Raw genomic sequence first — 17754 nt, 5'->3', positions numbered from 1 at the left:
TGATAACATAGAATGATGTGGCGGTATGATGTTGGTGACAAATTGATCATCAGTTTGTAGGTTACTACTAGGGGTATATATCTGTTACGTAGTCGCATATCATAGGTTTGAAAATATAAACACAAGGTAAGAGTTAACTAAAAAGGAAAGGTAGTACGAGATGAAATAAAGGCGGTGAAAGATAGTAAAAACACAAACAAAAACATTGCTCAAACAAGGTTGATTAAAAAAGATAGTGAAGACAAGGACAGAACCGACGATCTGCCACATGGTTGCCCTACCCTGCAGTGGGCAGAGTGGCGCAGCCATTTGTTGCCTGGGGACACTAACTAGGAAGAATCGGCTTCACCCCCTTATTATTATTATTATTATTATTAATACATTAACTGGCGCACACCGCACGTACGTTTCAAGTGCAAGTCGGCGCATTCGCGCGAAAAAAAACGAACGTTTGTGGAAAACTTATGCAGAAAAAGTATGTATGCGGCCAGCCTTATAATAGTTCTTTATTCAAATATTGACGGTATATAAATAATAATTATTGACTTTTTTTCATAAAGCGGCTTGGTTCGCACATAAAAAAGCATGGTTACTTAAAACTCATTACAGAGTTTTAACTATACGCAACTAATAAAAGCACAAACTGGAAGTTTATTAATTATTACGTACCCGTAGGTACGTAATAATAATTATTAAGTGTGTCATTGCTGGCAAAAATGTATTCAAAGTGATATTTATAATAATTTTATTGCGTGCCTTGTCTCTTCTTCTTATCACGAAATAAAATTGCTTTTATACAAAGAAATACACTTTCCGAGTCGCTTGAAAACTACTCCAAAAACACTTTGTGGAAATGAAAGTTCAGTGAAAATAGAGCACTAGATCTCCACGAATTTATTACTTGTAAAAAATAATGGCTTTAATTACCTTGCATTATTGTTCTGCATCCAATTTACATTGTATTTAAATTGACTAAAATATACTAGGAGGGCTCTAGAAATCTAGAGTCTTATTAACGTGGTTCACGGGATAATGTACCTTGTAGTGCAGTAATTAGGTTAATTATCGCCTGCCGCGCTAAATTAAAAGAGGTTTTTCTCACTCAAGTGTAAATTTTCTTTAGCCTTTGTCTCAAGATAGAAGATGGTGGCGAGTTCTTTAGATTGATGATGTCGGATGCTATTATTAATTACTTTAATTACTGTAGATTCGTATTACATTTTATTTTTACTTTTTGGACTGTGTGCAAATGTGAAATTTCATGAACATTAACCCTTGTTATATTCTTATTCTACTATATATTCGCAGGCTTTTCACAATCAGACATTGAAATATAATAATACGAGTATAATATATTCAAATCCAAACTAATATTATAAATTCGAAAGTGTGTGTGTCCGTCTGTCTGTCAGTCTGTGTGTCTGTTACCTCTTCACGCCCAAACCACTGAACCAATATTACTGAAATTTAGCATGGAGATACTTTGAGTCCCGTTATAGGACATAGGATACTTTTACCATGCAGTTTTACCCGGAAATTACTATTAAAAATGTACGGTTTTTCCGCCATAATTTTGGAGCAACGGAAACCCTCTTCTAGTAATCAATAATTTAGTCAAATGACTATCCTGAATTGAGTCTTAACAAAGTTCAAAAAGTAATGCAATATAACTCAAGTGTAAAATTATTCAATTTCCTTTTTACTGACTGGATGTTTTTCAAACTAGAAGAGCTAATAATATTAAAGCTTATGTGATATCATTACATTTGTCATAGTTCACAAATAATCATCAGACATTAGGCACACGAAATAAGTATGTGATATTTTTATTTTTGAAGAAAAAAAACTGATAAAATCTAGCTCGCCTCCGTCTATGACTTAACTCGTGTCTGCGTCGACAGGCGTCGCTTAGGAAGTTACTTTTTTGTCGGTTTTTCATAACAATACCTAATTTCGTAGCTTAATTAACCAGCCGGGATCTACCCTCCACTCGGTGAAAAACTTATGAGGTGCTTTGTTACTGCGATGGGGTAACTCTGACAAAGCCAGTATAATGGAGCCAAATCTCATGAGCCGTTCGCAGTAATAAAAGCAATTGAAAATTGGGATTCGTTCATCACTGTACAAGAGTTCAAATATTTGTTTTTTTCTTATTATGCATATTTCCTTAGAAAACAAATTTTCAGGTGGCATTTTGTGACTATTGATTACCTACTTAGTCGTTTTACACAGGATATTTTTTTTAAGATTAGTCGCTTAGTTTTTTTGAGTTTATTAAATTAGTTTTTATTGATTTACAGATTAGTTCAGTTACTTGAGTAATGAGATAAAATTTGACATAGAAACTCAAATTAAATAGGTAACAGATATTTCTTTATTTCTTAATAATAACAGTATATACTATCTTTTTTTAGATCTACGCGAATATTGTTCATACTTTTAGGCACATACGGATTGTGTCTTCCGAACTTTTCGGCTGCTTTCCAGCCCCGCGGCCGAGGTTACAGTTGGACTATATTGTCGATAGTATGACAAAATTTGTACATACTGTACAAATTGACGCATTAATGATTGTCCTATTACGAGAATCTTCTCGCCTGAATTAAAACGAAACGTCACATTATGTACATTTCCATCCTTTGACGCTCAGCAAAAAACGAGTACGTGAGAAGTCGAAATAAACTTGCCCGAATCAGTCCCCTGGAGGATGAATAGGGCCGGTCAGTCCCCCGGGCCGGCAGCAGCAGACGGTACAAAATTAAATTACTACCAAATATGCTGATTTCATTCCACGTGAAGTTTGTAAACGATTTCCCGTTTTACACAGATTTTTGGACGATAATGTGGAGAATGGCATACGAGATAGCATACAATTTTTCTGCATAGATACGTGGGTCACACTGAAAGTGTTTAGAACTAGCCAGTTAGAATTATTACTAATGAAAACTTTTTTTAAATTACAATTTTAGAACTCTTTGATAACATAATTTGGTATATTACATTTATTTGTCGTTTGTTTTGGTGAATTGGCGACAAATCTAAAACTCTTGTTACACGTGAAAATGAACTTAACGCGAGAAAATTTTCTGTTAATAATTTTTTATGACTTCAGTTGTGGGCTTACTCAATAACAAAGCTTTGATAGGCTGCTATAACCATTTCATAATGAAGCCCCATCTCGTGTCACTATTTACAATTGGTTTAACGAGTTTAAACGTGGACGTAGCAATCTCACTGATGATCCGCGTGAGGGACGTCCTTTAACAGCGACTACTGAAGTTAACATTAGTGTTGTGCGACGCATGATAGAGGGAGATAAAAGAGTGACCTACCAGCAGATACGGGCAAGCCTAGGCATTGCTATGAGTCAAGTTCAAAAAATATTACATGAACATTTAGGCGTCAGGAAGCTTTGTACCAGATACATTCCCCATACTTCAATCGACGACCAGAAACGCCTTTGCATGGACTGGTGTCGCCAAATGATAGATAAGTTCAACGGCGGTGACTCAAATGCTGTATTTAACAACCTCACAGTGATGAAAGCTGGATATATAGCTACAAACCCGAAACCAAAAGACAATCAGCTCAAGGGGTGTTTCCTTTCGAGGTTTGGCCAACTAAGGTAAAGAAAGGAAGAAGTCAAGGCAAAAAGATGATTGCCTCATTCTTTGGTCGGAAATGTAATTTTGCGACAGTTGTACTAGAAGATGAAAGGACAGTTACTGCAAAATGGTATGTAAATCGCTGTATGCCTGTCGTCTTGGAAAAATTTCGACAGCAGCGCCCTCGAAGCAGGACACACCTTCACCACAACAATGCTTCAGCGCACTCCGCGAGACGGACTGTTAAATATTTGACTATGGCACGTGTTGAGATATTGAGTCATACGCCATATAGTCCTAGCCTGGCGCCCTGCGGCTTTAATTTATTCTCAAGATATAAAGATAAAATTTGAGGTACTCGCTTTACGAGCCCTGAAGATGCGATGAAAGCGTACGAAAATGCCACAGAAGAGACCCCTAAGGAAGACTGGGCCCACTGCTTTTTTCGGTGATTCCATCGAATGTGACGATGTGTAGAGAGGTACGGAGATTACTTCTAAAAACAATAAAAGTATTGTCAACTTTCTACATTAAGCCGTTTTTCATTTTCTAAACATTTTCAGTGTTACCTAGGTATATTTTTAATATTTTATGTTTAATCTTGCACCTGCGAACGGCTTGCAACATTTTCCAGCACTTCAGCACTTATCAAGAAGTGGTGAAACAGGCCCTGTAACATTTCAGAATTTATCCGTAAGAGAACCTAACTCCTATATTATAAGACTTATAATATCCAGACATAACGGAATATCCAATATTTCAATGTACAGAAACAGACACATAATATTTCGGCATCAAACGCGTACGGAACTAAAAATTGAAACCTGAAATAGATTTTAAAACAGAAAGCCCGTGATATACGTAATGAACACGACGTGATCCGTGATCCATCTAAAAATATTTTTAGAACATAATACGGATGTCGATCACAATCCTTATCGAAAATGACATTATATATTTGAATGCAGATCAAGAATCAGAATAAATATTATAAGGGCAGCTTCATGAAAGGATTTTTTAAGAAAAATGTTTTTAGGGTTCCGTACCCAAGGGGTAAAAAGGGGCCCCTATTCTTCGTTCTCTATCCGTCTGTCCGTCCGTCCGTCCGTCTGTGTGTCTCCAGGCTGTATCTCAAGAACCGCTATAGCTAGACTTCTGAAATTTGCACAGATTGTGTACGTATGTTGCCGCTATAACAACAAATACTAAAATTAAATAAAATTTATATCGGGGGGCTCCAATACATTCAACGTGATTTTCCAATACATTCAACGTGATTTTTTTGGCTTTTTTTGCTCGTTATCAAAAATGGAAATAGGTAGGCACTTGAAATTTTCAAAAATGCCTTAATCATATTATGTATACTTACTTGAATAATTTATAATATTAAAATAAAATAATAATAAACCCATACAAAAACAAAATTTTTGGCCTATTTTTTGCTCTATAACGGTACGGAACTCTTCGTGCGCAAGTCCGACTTGCACTTGGCCGAAATTTTAAATAAAAGTTCCTACAATTTTTTATACATATAATTTTCAATACAATCGTACAAAATGAAGGCTTTTACCTAGCAGGGAATAAAAACTCAAAAAAATATTATCGTAAATTCTAAAGAATTTAACAATAGTATACTGCTAGTTTTGAAATGAAAACTAGAGTTACAAACGATATATTCGTTTGTAACTCTAGTTTTTATTGTATTCAAATATTTTACAGCCGTAGAGCTCGATCTACTTCTGAATGCAAATATTTTGGCGTCTAGGGCCTTAATTCACTCGTAATTAAAGACGAGAGTGGAAGAAGCCGGTAAGTGACTGCTTTAATCTACGCTTTAATACAGTACGGCGTGGCGGCCTACAGCTGAGGCCTTTGCATCCGTTGTGAATACACTGATTTCAGAGCAAAGTAACCACTCTTTAAATACTGTAGTGCCTGGGACAAGATTTTAAATGTCGTCCGTATTGCCCAAGCACATAATATGGCATTCTCGCAATAAAGTCGGCCTAGTCCAGAGGAATGAGCAGGTAAGTACGTCTGGGACTAACCATGTGAGGGGTTTCCTCATGATGTTTTCCTGCACCGTACAAGCGTCCATAATACGTATTTGAGAACTGAAAATGTCTCATTGGTACACGCCTCCACCCGGGATTGAACCTGCAACCTCTCGAGTGCAAACGAAAGTTCTTCCCACTAGGCTACGGATGCTCCTGCGTATCAACTATACAATTAATAATTTTAGTTTAGGGTAGGTATATTAGGGTAGGTAGGTGTTATAGACGATTTTATAGACGTTATAATTTAGAATATCAAGGCGATAGTTTAAGCGGAGTTAAGGCTAAATATTACAGTTGACACTTTAATTTTTTTTTAAATGCCTAATTATAATAAACTCAGTAATTGTAATGGGACTCCCATTCCCCTTCGGGTACGGAACCTGGAAAAGACAAATAGACGTGCCATAAAGGTAACGTAAACGTTTTTTGCCGCTTGTATTGTTTACTAATCCTCACAATGAAACCGTAAGCACCTACAAACCCAAACGCTTCCTCAGACCTACACCCCAGACGTATCCTCGGTAATTAATTATTCATAACGCGAACGTAAAGTAATTGTAAGGAGCGGGGTTACCGTGGGAGGGGCTGTCACTCGCAGCGGCACATCCGAAGAGTTGTGTCAGACTCAGCCCATACACACCCATTGTAAGCGAAATTGATTGTTATACAATTCACAGCTACTGTTACGTTTTGTTACTATTTTATTTTGTAATTTAAATTACAATTATAACAAAATACAATTATATATTTAATTTTGTAAATTACAATCACAAAATAAATAATTGTAATTTTTGTAATTAACGCCACCGTGGTCTAGTGGTATAGAGCGCGGCTCTTGACTCGGAGATCGTGGGTTCGATTCCCGCGTTGGAAACATGTTATTTTCAAGTTTGGTTAGGACAATGCAGGCTGATCATCTGATTGTCTGACAAGTAAGAAGATCCATGCGTCGGATGATGTCGGATCTCTCGCCGGTCGTGTCGGTCTTCCGTCCCACTGGGTTATGAGAGTAAAGGAATAGAGAGTGCTCTTGTGTACTGCGCACACACTTGGGCACTATAAAATTTCTTCTGCGTAGCTGGCCTGGTTTAAATGAAACCGGCCACCGTCACCGAAACCGGTGTGGGAGCTATTATTATTATTATTATGTAATTAAGTATAATATTACAAACACTACGTAGTCCATACTAATTTTATAAGACAGTAGGTTTATTGCCTCTTCGTGATTAAACTGTTGGATTGATTTAGATGAAATAAATGAAGTAAATTTGAATCACAGGATAGATTTAATCGCAAATATATGTTGGTTCCCGCGCAATATTTGGTATTTTGTACGTTGGTAACGTTAATAATTTAATATTAATTAAGTAGATAACTTTTATTGACCTACTAGCGGTTGCCCGCGACTTCGTCCGCGTATACTTCAGTTTATAGCGCGCGGTGTCAACAAACTTGCTGTCAAATGCTTTTTAAAACCCTGGTACCCCTTAAATCAAAATACCCAAAACAGCATAATATATATATTTTTTTAATTAAACTTTTTTATACCAAATTTTAAAGCTTATTTAGCTTTACACAACTTAGCTGCATTATACAACTTTAGCTTTACCCATAAACTATTTAGTATTTATTATTGGTAGGCTGTTGTTTCTGATATCTATGTTGGTAGGTGAGTCTCAGTACTTTATAATATATTATATTATCTATGGGTGAGTTCGTGTACCACCTCTTATAAAAATACGTATGAGCAAGCGATAGCACGATCTAGGCGACTCTTGGCGCCATCTAAATTTACACATAAACACCCCCTTATAACCCCTTTTCCAGTAAAAAAGGAGCCTATGTCCTTTCTCAGGCTTTAGACTATCTGTGTACAAAATTTCATTACAATCGGTTCAGTAGCTTTGGCGCTGTTAATAATTAATAACGTGTATAATCGAAAGAATCGAAAAACACTACTCATCATGGTACTACCTCTTATAGAAATACATATGAGCAAGCGATAGCGCGATCTAGGCGACTCTTGGCGCCATCTGTTATGAGTTTTTGGAACTAACTTAATTTGAACAAATTTACGCATTTTCACCCCCTTACAACCCCTTTTTCCAGTTAAAAAGCAGCCTATGTCCTTTCTCAGACTTTAGACTATCTGTGCACAAAGGACAATGCCCAAAAAAACCCATAGTCGATTAAAATAATTTATGTGCAGCAAAGTAGAGCATAAATAGTAGATTGAAAATATGCAATTCATTTTTTTTCTAAACCATAACCAAAACCGATAATTTGAAAAAATAAATCTGAGATACACAGTGTGGTATCTACTTCGGATCAACTAGTTATTCCCTTTGTTTTTGTGATCTTTCTCGTGATAGCGATGTTGATAGACAATAATGTACAATTAAATAGGAAAAAATCGGCCAAGTGCGAGTCGGACTCGCGCACGAAGGGTTCCGTAATAGAGTGAAATTAGGGAAAATTGTTTTTTGTGTGGGAGCCCCCATTAATTATTAATTTTATTTTAATTTTGCGATTAAATATTAAAGTATACACATAATTGAGGATTTCGTAAAAAAATATTGCGTCTACATAATATAGCCATCATAATATTATGTAGATTAGGAGCCAAAAAGGGCAAAAAATAACGTTTGTTGTATGGGAGCCTCCCTTGAATCTTAATTTTATTTAGTTTTTAATATCTGTTTTTACAGCGGCATCAGATATACACAATCTGTGAAGATTTCAGAAGTCTAGCTATAGCGGTTCTTGAGTAAGAGCCTGGAGACAGACAGACAGACAGACATCGAAGTCTCAGAATAGTGTCCCGTTTTTACCCTTTGGGTACGGAACCCTAAAAAAGTATGTCAAATAATTATATTTAGTTTATTCTTGAAATATATTAATATTTTAAGAATAAACTAAATCACAAGTGGCTTCACTCTACATCCTCTATCGGTTGTATCACGGGGAGTGCTTTAAGAAATAATCATACCTCCTGCAACTTTTCGCCATCGATGGCGAAAACGCGAAAAATATACCATCCTCATCACTTTGATGAGTGGCAGTCTTCTACCGTGCGTTTTTTGCGAAACTTTCTGCTGCCCCCTGTAAAACTCTGAAATAAACTGTCACTATATTTTCCATACGACCTGCAAACCTTCAAAGGTCTGCAACGTAGCTCTTCTAATGTTGCGAGTGTCCATAAGCGACAGTATAGTTGCTTTCCAACAGGTGAGCCGTTTGCTCATTTGCCCCCTTATTTTATAAAAAAACGATCATAATATGATCGTTTTTATCGATTATATTACAACCGATATCGTGTACTTAATAATCCTAGAAAACAGTACTTAATGTATACATATTATTTTCTATACCAACCTAACATTCTATACTGTCAGATATAAAAGTGATAAATATTTAAACATTAAATTCATAAATACATAATTACAACACTGTACATCTGTATTAAAAATGTTTTTACTACGTACTAATCCCCACACTATCGTTTGTAGCATCGCGTCGTCCTGAATATCATATCCTATAAGAAAAGTCAATTAGTTACGATCGTTTTAAAAGTACTCGGTGATTGTTTAATCCAAAAAGGACATTGTATTTAGGATACAGTATAAGTAGTCTACTATGCTACATATAAATGGTTTCAATCGATTACGGTTTTTTGGTCCATACATTTTTGGGCATTCGCCTTTCATTACGATCGGTTCAGTAGTTTTGGCGTGAAAGCGAGACAGACAGACAGAGATACTTTCGCATTTATAATATTAGTATAGATTAGTTATGTATACAGTGTATTTTAAAATTTTAGAATTTAAGTTTGTTGTTATCTCAATAAAAAAAATAACGGGCGAAACTTAAAGGTAACATAATAAAATAGTAATACTATTTGTGATGATGAAGAATTTGTTCTATTTCGGGAGTATGCTAGCCATAGTTCATCATTATCAGCGCACTAAGTGTTAAAATATTTATGTCTTTCTAGTTCATGAAAGATTGTAAGTAACTTCCAGTTAATTAATTGGTTCCGTATTATTTTGCGTTAATGGTTTATCTGACATTTATCCGGGAAACGACTTAATATTATAATTTTTACTGTAGCAAATACGTTTTTTAAAATAAAATATTATGCTTAAAATGAAGTATGATCATAAAACAGATAGTGACAGGGCCCCCTTTATGGTAAGGTTTTTCAATTATATTTAATAAAATACTATATAATTGACGACCTCCGTGGCTCAATCGGTTGAGTGTGTGGTAGCTCAAGCCGGGGGTCACGGGTTCGAATCCCGCCGACGGAACAAAAAGTTTTCAATGTTCCCGGGTCTGGATGTGTATGATATAATAAAAATCTTAAATATATGTATAGTATAAAAGTATTAAATATATTTCCGTTGTCTGGTACCTGGTCAAGGGGCCAGACTGACGTGGTGTGAAGCGTCCATAGATATTATTATCCCAATATTTTCTTTATAAAAAATGCCACGAATATTTTTTTATTTATGAAATAATTTTTTTTGTTATAAATATTTTAATGAGATATCACAAAATATTAAGGATGATTGCATCTTCAAACAACACACAACTTTTTGATTGCCCACGCACCGCGGCTTCGCAATATGTTTTTGTAGGCTTTCACTAAATTGCATCAAAATTAAAATTGAGTTTCCAGTCACAATACACTAAATACCTACGTCCAAAAATTATAAAATATTAGGACAGTTTTTTTTAGGTTTTGATAGATTTTTTTTTCTATTTCAGGTTTTTTTTAGTTATTGAATAGTAAACATTTTGAAATTAACTAATTTAAAGTGCCGTTGAAAATATAAAGTAAGCTTAAAAACTGTGCATTAGTCGGTTTATAAGTTTTGTGATAATATTTTTAATACCTTTTTTAACAGGTATATAATATTCAATATCTTAATTTAAATATATATGTTAAATAACGGGAACGGGAAACGCCCGCAACTGCGTTCCGTCAAAATTCGTTAATCGCACGGGAACCATACATTTTTCCAGGATGAAAAGTATCTTACGTCCTTTCCCGAAATTTAAAGTATCTCGGTACAAATTTTCAGCAAAATTGGTTCAGCGGTTTCGGCGCGAAGAGGGAGTGAGAAAGGGGGAGAAAGACAGACAGACAGACATACACACTATCGAATTTATAATGTTAGTATGGATTACAACAGTTTATTTGACCGACTAATGCACAGTTTTACTTTATCTTTTTAATAGCACTAATATTGATATAACATAGTCGAAATTAAAAATACTAAATATTACACAATGATTTTATTGTACTACTATTAAATATAAATATTTTTGTTTAAAAAAAATGGTTCCGAAACAAAAATATTTTTATGCATTACGGTTTTAAATGCAACAATTGAATACAGTTAAGTTTGTTTGGATGTATGGATGTATGGATGTATGGATGTGTGGATGTATGGATGTTTGTTACTCTTTCACGTAAAAACTACTGAACGAATTTTAATGAAACTTTACAATAATATAGCTAATACATCAAAACAACACAATATAGGCTACAAATTTAACCGACTTTCAAAATGGGGGAGGTGTTATGTTCGTTTTCTTATGTTCAACGATTACTCCGCCGTTTGTTAACCCATTTTCAAAATTTTTCTTTTGGTATATAGGGTATCATCCCAATTTGGTATTATATTCACAAAAGTGGTGATCTGATGAAGGATCCATAAGTAATCGAGGGAACTCCTCAAAATTTATAGGGAAACATGTGGTGACTTCGGTTTCGTGAGAAGTATTCTAAGCACATGCTACCAACAAGTAAGATTTTGCACCGAGATATACCTGGTATACCGTGGTTCGGAAGGTGCTGAGAGAACTCCTGATTCTTTAAAGATACAAGTTTGGGAGTTTCGGCGTTGTTTTAAGAACGGAAAATGCTTTCCGTTCTTAAAACAACACCGAAACGCATATGCATGCTACTATGCAATTTACATTCATCATCATCATCATCATCACTACCATATTATTATACCATACATCGTCCCATGGTTATGACTTATGAGCCTATAATGACCCTGTCATTTTTACTTTTCATAGTCTTTTAGATCGAGACTCGAGTTTGTCAAGCGATAATTGAAAAAATCTATACTTAATATTATATACCTGAAGAGTATGTTTGCTTGAACGCACTTATCTCAGGAACTACTGGTCCGATTTAGAAACTTGTTTCAGTGTTAGATAGCTAATTTATCGAGTAAAACTATAGGCTATATATTATCACGCTAAGACTAATACGACCGAATAAACTCAGGAAAATGTGGGAAAAACGTGGGAAATATTAGAAATTACGAACTACTGGAGCAATTTTTATGGCAATATTTGGCACAGATATAGAGTAGACCAAGTGAAGGGAGTAGGGACATAAGCTATATTTACGCGAGCGAATCCGCGCGGGACATTTAGTTAGAAAATATAATATATGAAATCATATGAAAAATATAAAATACTAGCGATCCGCCCCGCGTCGCACGGGTATAAAATATATAGCCCCTGAAGTAGACCACGTGAAGGATCATAGGCTATCGATTTTAATCATTTTGAATATAATGGATAGACTATGATCCTTCACGTGGTCTACTTCTTATCTGTGCCAAATAACATAAAAATTGCTCCAGTAGTTCGCAAGATAAGCCCTTTCAAATAATTTCCCCCTTTTTTTCCACATACTCCTATTAGTCTTAGCGTAATAAAATATAGCCTATAACCTTCCTCAATAAATGGGCTATTTAACACTGAAATAATTTTTCAAATCGGACCAGCAGTTCCTGAGATTAACGCGTTCAAGTTAGGCGTTTTATCCATATTTTCTTCTATTTCTTCGCTCCTATTAGTTCTCTTCCTCGATAAATGGCCTATCTAACACTGAAAGGATCATCAAAATCCGTTGCATAGTTTAAAAAATTAAAGGGAACAAAGGGACATGAAGGAAAAAAAGTGACTTTGTTTTATAATATGTATAAGTAGATGTGAAAGTGTGTTTGTCTGCGTGTCTGCTAATGCTTATCTGATTTGGCAGGTGTAAAAATATTTTGAAATCCGAAAAATCTTAAAAAATTGTTTAACTGACTAAAAATTTACGATCCCGAATTATATTACACAACGAAGTTGCTGGCAACAACTAGATACTAGCACAATGAAAAAACGTAATCTATCTACGACCTACGTAGCACATACGGAAAAAATTGGTATGAGACAGACTAAATATTAGAGTGATAATAATTTATCTAATATTAATATTAAGTGTTCGACATCTTAAACTTTTTTTAAAAAACATAACGAAGATCATTCAATGACATAACAATCCCAACAATACCTTTACCACATAAAAAATAAATCCAAAAACTCGTACGTACCGCATCACAACACAAACACAGTCACTACGTAAAGTTTTGTGCGCGGCGAGGACGCCCGTCCCCTCTCACGGCCGGCAGAAGACTGAGCGGGCCGCCGGCGAGCCCGCGCCGACGATAAGCGATCTTCGCCCGACCGACTAAGATCGAAATTCGACCGACGACGCTGAGCGAGTCCCCGACAACCCAGTGCAAACGATAAGCGACCTTCTTTCGACCGATTAAGGTCCAAATTCGACCGAAGAGGCGAGTATGCGCGCGCTGCACGCTGCATCTAGGAGTTGTATAATTAGGGTTTCATTATCCGATACCTGGATGGTCTTCGTGTTGTAGTCTATTTACTTTGATTTTTGTTGTCTCATTAAAAATTTTTAGATCGAAGGTTAAGTTTTAGGTGGAGAGAAGATACTTGTGAATTTGGTAATTACAATTATATAGTGTTTATTCAACTTTGAAATACCTTTTTAAAAATGTAGAGAAAAAACTTAATTAAACATTAAAAATTTTAAAAAATTAATAACAGTTATTATAAAATGAGCTGTTCTAAACTAAAAAAAAATTAATACTGCATAATTTTTATTATGTACTCATGGTGCCATTAAATACATATTGAAAAATATGTTGTACCCACAGTAGAATAATGTAAAATAGCAACAGTAAGGATTTCGTAGCAATCAGCTACGAAGTTCGTAGAGGGCTGTAGCTCGTTTAAGTCTTTTCTAATAACGTTATTTCTTTTCATTACGCGACGGGCGGCAACGGCGCGCGGCGCGGAGCTGTACACTCACTTTGTGGTTCAATATTTAATGTACATTTTGTTTTTTTTTAAAACTATATACTCTAAAACTAAAGGAATTTTTTAAGCTATTTATTACTAAATACATAAGGCAAACAAAAAGATGCACTTTCGTTCTATGAATCAACAGGAGTTTAAAATTTAAAGGATTTTACACCCATAGACATTTGAATGTTTACGTGTGACTAATTGAATTTAAATTTTAACAGGAACTAATATTTGTAAACTATTTAATCAGGAAATATCTCCGACGATCGCACTCAGTAATGTAGTGATAATCTAACTGTATGTGAAGAGTTGGACTAAAAATATATGGAATTTAGTAATCATTAAAATTCTTTGAGTGCAGCTAATATTAATTATTTCAAAACAAAGACTTATTAGAACTAAACTTGCGTGCAAAAAAATCGACCCACCTTTGTCCTTATGATTCAAACGGTAATAACTCAAGAGATATAATAAGTATTAAATAAATGTTGGTATCGTTTTAGAGGTAGTACAATAAGGATTTAATTAATGCTATAGTTATTGTAACTGTAAATTGTTTACTAATTCTACAGCCGTAAAACAAAAACCGGTCAGTTTGGCATAATATTTCAGTAGGCGATTAATGACATCTTTCTTGTAAAAAACACTAACAAATTGATTTCAATGGCTCGTAGTGCCACCTATTACCCTAATTCAGGTTTCGATCCGGGTTTTCCTTGACCTTATCAAAGTTATGATGAACTCCTGAGCGATATCATGCCGATCTTCTTGTACAGCCACCCGGAGGTCCTGAAGGTTATCTGCGGCAAGAGTCCAGGCCCTGACCCTTTTTTTGAGTTCTCCCCATGGGTGCTCAATAGGATTAAGGACTCCTTGCTGGCCAGTCCAAACCCGAAATTTCGACGTCGGAGAGATATTGACGAACTTTCGCAGCAACGTGCGGTCGAGCATTGTTCTACATGAATATGAAACCTTCATCAACAAAACCAGCACATGGCACCGCATGTTGTCCTAGTACGCCCTGAATGTAGCGATAGGTACTCAAAGTGCCAAGGCGCGGCCCGTTTGCGAACTCAAGATTGGTTTTGCATCAAAAGAAATCTCGCCCCATACAGTCCCCGAACACCTACCAAATGGAAGCCTTTCGTCAATGCACGCCTGCGCAAATCATTCTACTTATCTACGGTATGCTTTTCTGCGACCATCGTTACCATAAAGACTGATTTAGCTTTCATCAGAAAAGAGTACGACCCTCCATTGCTCCAATGAAAAATCAACATGAGAACGTGCGAAACTAAGCTACGCTTGACGGTGTGCTGGGGCTAATTTTGGACCGTTAGCGAGTTTTTGTGAAGTCAAACAGCTGCCTGCAAGTCTTCGTCGTATAGTCTACTCAATTACTGTAACTTGAACTGAAATGAGATGTCGATTTCGCAAGGATGTTGACACCTTAAAACAGTCATCACGTTCAAATGTAGCCCAATGTCTTCCTGAACATGGTCGCATGGTAAAGTTTAGAGTCTCTAGAATACTTCGGTATACTCTTGTAACCGAAATTTGACTTAAATTAAGACTTCTAGCCGCAACTCGTTGTCTAAATTCAGTTCATAGCAAAGCCTCTGCTTGAGAGGTTTTATTCGGAATAATATCCATTTGGACCCAAAGAAATTACGTTTACAATTAAGTTAAATGAACAATGAATCAATGAAAATCGAGACAAAACAAAAACAATAAGATTTGACCGATTTTTCATACAGAACATAACCGTTTAATTAACGATTAAAAAACCTAGTGATGGGGGTGCTTAGTGATTTGTGTCGTTTGTAGTCAAGCATGTTGGTTTTAGAAAATGTAGAGTAAACGTACACATTCCCTATCATATTAACTCGCATTATTAATGAAAAGAAATAATAAATAACTATAACTTTTTAAGATATAGCAACTTGAACAGAAATGCGCGGGGTGGGTCGATTTTTTGCACGCAAGTGTACTACAGTGATAAGATATATTATGTTTACTATGAACATTGAACTTATTGTGTCTGTGTATAATGTAGATGTATATATTAATGTATGTACGTGCATAATACGACAAAGGCGGTGCTCAGTACATATTGGCGGGTAATTACATCTCATTGTTTAGGTTAATTAGTCCACAAAATAGAGGATAAAAGGGAAAGGGTGGAACGGGAATAGAACCCCCATATATAGGAAAATAACTTTTGTTTATTTGAGTTGGATTTAATATTAGGCATATTTTTAGTCCTCGACAAAAATAGAGGGGTACCACAAGTTTGACGACGTCTGTTTTTCTGTGAATTCGTGTATCAGCGGCATCGCTGCGTCCAAACGGCTGGGCCGATTTTTTTTTGTTTGATATTTACATTTTATTAGCCATATTTCATCATAGCTCACTGCTGGAAATACCTCTCTTCTAATTCGCTATGTTACTTAAGTTTTAGTTATAAATTTAATTATGATTGAAAAAAATATAAGTACTAAGTATGTAATGAAGTAATTAGATTCTAGAATTTCTAGAATCTATCTAATATTTTTTTTTATGAAATAAGGGGGGAAACGAGCAAACGGGTCACCTGATGGAAAGCAAATTCCGTCGCCCATGGACACTCGCAGCATCAGAAGAGCTGCAGGTGCGTTGCCGGCCTTTGGAGAGGGAATAGGGTAATAGGGGAGGGTAGGGATGGGAAGGGAAGGGAATAGGGGAGGGTAAGAAAGGGAATAGTTTAGGGGATTGGGCCTCCGGTAAACTCACTCACTTCTTTCTTTTCAGCGGTCTACTTTATGATGTAATATTCTCCTATCATAATCATACCATTATTTTTAGAATCCATCCATTTTGACGACCTCTGTGGCTCAGTTGGTGGGCTGTAGGTAGCTCAAGCCGGGGGTCGTGGGTTCAAATCCCGCCGACGGAACAAAATTTTTTTAAAGTTCCTGGGTCATGGATGTGTATTAAATATGGTATTAAATATGTGTATCATAATATAATAAAAATCTTAAATATATGTATAGTACAAAAGTATTAAATATAATATATCCGTTGTCTGGTACCCGTAACACAAGTCCTTCAGGTACTCAGCACGGGGCCAGACTGACGTGGTGTGAAGCGTGCATATATATTAATATCATACAAAGTTAACAAAGTAACATTTCAATTCATAATATTATTAATACCTGTCTACTCGTGTGGACGAGGCCCATTACAGTTTGAAGGTAATCAGCGCGGCTCTAAGAAACAGAACTCGATCAATACAATTATTATTTCACGGGCATCGATCCCAGGACCTCCGAGAAACAATTATTCTGAGTTCTGTAAATGGAAATTCAGAAATCAGAATATTATTTTCTTGTGAATTATTCGAAAAAGACGTCACGTGTCACATTCTTTAAATATTTAAATTATAATTCATAAAACGCCTCTGTGGTCTAGTGGTTAGAGCGTCGCTCTCGACTCCAGAGGTCGTGGGTTCGAATCCCGCGTTGGAAACATGTTATTTCCAAGTTTGGTTAGGTCAATGCAGGCTGATCACCTGATTGTCTAAAAAGTAAGATGATCCATGCGTCGGATGGGCATGTAAAAAGTCGGTCCTGCGCCTGATCTCTCGCCGGTCGTGTCGGTCTTCCATCCCACTGGGTTATGAGAGTAAAAGGAATAGAGAGTGCTCTTGTGTACTGCGCACACACTTGGGCACTATAAAAATTACTCCTGCGTACTTGGTCTGGTTTCAATGAAACCGGCCACCGTCACCGAAACCGGTGTGGGGAGTATTATTATTATTATAATTTATATCATTCATCATAATATAATGTGTGAAACTGTGAAAATGGAAAATGAAATATTATCTTCGTTCAGTATCTTTACAACCTCAGAGTAATATTTTT

At 35.9% G+C, this 17754-nt stretch overlaps 1 protein-coding gene across 1 annotated transcript in view; it reads right to left on the bottom strand.

Moving 5' to 3' along the window:
• The window catches only part of LOC121731276 (lachesin-like), an 85738-nt gene extending 72612 nt beyond the window's left edge, over positions 1–13126 (bottom strand). Inside the window, exon 1 of the mRNA XM_042120640.1 lies at positions 13072–13126. The gene's annotated coding sequence lies outside the window, so the exon portion shown is untranslated. The remainder of the gene's footprint in view (positions 1–13071) is intronic.
• Between the last annotated feature and the right edge of the window lie 4628 nt (positions 13127–17754).

The sequence above is a fragment of the Aricia agestis genome, chromosome 10 (assembly GCF_905147365.1).
Source record: "Aricia agestis chromosome 10, ilAriAges1.1, whole genome shotgun sequence".
NCBI lineage: Eukaryota > Metazoa > Arthropoda > Insecta > Lepidoptera > Lycaenidae > Aricia > Aricia agestis.
This window is presented reverse-complemented; position numbering and strand designations above follow the sequence as displayed.